Raw genomic sequence first — 1,987 nt, 5'->3', positions numbered from 1 at the left:
GCCCCATGTCTCTAGGACAAAGTTGAAAATTCACCCCATAGACTTGCATTGAATTAGGGTTAACAATAAGGCTGAAACTAGGGTTAGGGTTAGGGTTAGCTGAAATTAGGGTTAGGGTTTCGGGGTTCATCAAGTACTAGAAGCCCCAAATTTGGCGTGGGTGCTTCTTGGGGGCTCCTGATGAAAAAGCAAGTGGCCCCATATCTGTAGGACAAAGTGGAAATTTCACCCCACTTGTATGGCATTAGGGTTAGGGTCCAAGAGTACACATACACATTTTCTTTTGCTTTAAGCTCATCGTCTCCAGCTGCAAAGGTACAGAAACCTTTCTGTGTTTTGATGTCGTGTGTGAGAAAACATCACTTTTTTCTGTAAACTTGTGTTATCATTGTCCTTCATTGAAAATGACACAATCTTTCATTTCATTGTTCAGATGCCGAACACCAAGGCATTCCGTCGCTCTCTGGCCATGAAACGACGCCTGGAGCAAAAACGGGATTGGACACCTTTTCCACCTCGGAAGGACTTTGAACGTCGTGAGTACTTCCACATTCATGATTTCATGTTCTGCCTGTGTTGTTATGTTGTATTCCAAATAAATCTTACAAAAACATATTTAGATTTTTCTTTTTTGTCAATTTACACAGGGCGCGGTACTGGTCAGCGACCTGGGTGCGAAGATGGCCCGTTTTGCTCCTGACTGACAAAACAGTGCAAGTTCGTTCTTAAGGCCCAGCAACCAGACAAGAAGGTATGGGTCGTGATTTTGTCAAGCCACGAGTTTCTTTATGTTTTTGTTCTGGTGGTGGGAGATTCACATCTCTGTCCACTTGTGGATGGTTTTGTGTTCTCGCCCCGGGCAACAACCTTGAACACGGGCTTGTAACAGACTCCGCCCAGGATTTTGCTGCGCTACTGGCAACTGTGTTGGACCGCTGGCCCAAGGTTTGTTTATCTGCTGTGACAAACAAATTTGAACACATGAATGTCATCTCCACTTTGTTTTATCAATATCAAGTAATTCCATGATCCATAGTTCAATAACAAGAATATTCATGAATTTATTTTGCATTTTTATGTTTGTTTGTTTTTTGTTTTTTTATACAACTATTTTGTAGGTGTTTGTGCTTGACTTTCCACCTCGCCTGACTGTCAAGCCAGAACTACAAACAGCGCTACGTCAAGTATATCATCGTGTTGCTGCACGCATGGGTGTGTAAAATACATATTTTTGTTGTATTTTTTTCTCTTCAGTGACACTGTGCTAACAGATATTTCTTAGAATTGTGTGATTACATAATTGATTATGTGACACTTCTTCCAGGTTTAACATTTGTGTATATGGCCGATCACCTCCCCCTTCGTCAGCTGTACATGGTGGTGTTATGATGGTGTAAGTTTTGCCTTCTTCAGCCTTACTTGCTCTTCATTTGATATGACAAATATGTGTTAACATGTTGTTTTCTGTTTAGGTGCACCTCAGGACTGATTTTGGTGGAGCGCCTGCATGCTGCAGTGCTCCATCAGCTCGCACCCCCTTCACCTATGCCAGGGGTGTTGTGCCACAACCAATCAGCGCCCAGGGTGTCTCCCAGAGTGGTTGTGACAGGTCCTGTCCACATGCCAGTGTATGGACCTGCTCCTGAATGGACTCTTGTTGGACAGGAGGTTGAGGTAACCTGTTCATCCCTCTTTTCTTTTTTTTTCCCCCAATCGTGTTTGTTGTTTCCATGAAAGTTATTAATGTTCATGCACTTTAATATGTTTGTTTGTGCAGTGCACGTTTGTTTGTACATTATACAAAGTTTTGGAATAAATGCAAGATCACAGGCATTTTCCTTTTTATGGGTATTTTTTTCTTTTTCAGTCACATATTGTGACGACCCTGTCTCTATATAACTTGTTGTGACTCCAAGCTGTTTTCCCATTTCTAGGTAGCGGTGGATGTGGGAGTGGCATCTTCCGATTAGGACACCTGTGCCGATGC

The 1,987-nt window shown here is 42.6% G+C and overlaps 1 long non-coding RNA gene across 1 annotated transcript; it reads left to right on the top strand.

The window, feature by feature from the left end:
* The first annotated feature begins 843 nt into the window (after positions 1-843).
* On the top strand, positions 844-1,367 carry LOC142876990 (uncharacterized). The gene is made up of 3 exons (XR_012923764.1): positions 844-945; positions 1,119-1,212; positions 1,325-1,367. It is a non-coding gene; the product is annotated as an uncharacterized LOC142876990 (long non-coding RNA).
* The last annotated feature ends 620 nt before the right edge of the window (positions 1,368-1,987 follow it).

The sequence above is a fragment of the Nelusetta ayraudi genome, unplaced genomic scaffold (assembly GCF_046127955.1).
Source record: "Nelusetta ayraudi isolate G7.1 ecotype Tasmania unplaced genomic scaffold, CSIRO-AGI_Nayr_v1 ptg000135l, whole genome shotgun sequence".
In the NCBI taxonomy this organism is placed as follows: Eukaryota; Metazoa; Chordata; class Actinopteri; order Tetraodontiformes; family Monacanthidae; genus Nelusetta; species Nelusetta ayraudi.
Note: the sequence above shows the minus strand (reverse complement) of the source record. Positions and strands in the feature narration are given on the sequence as shown.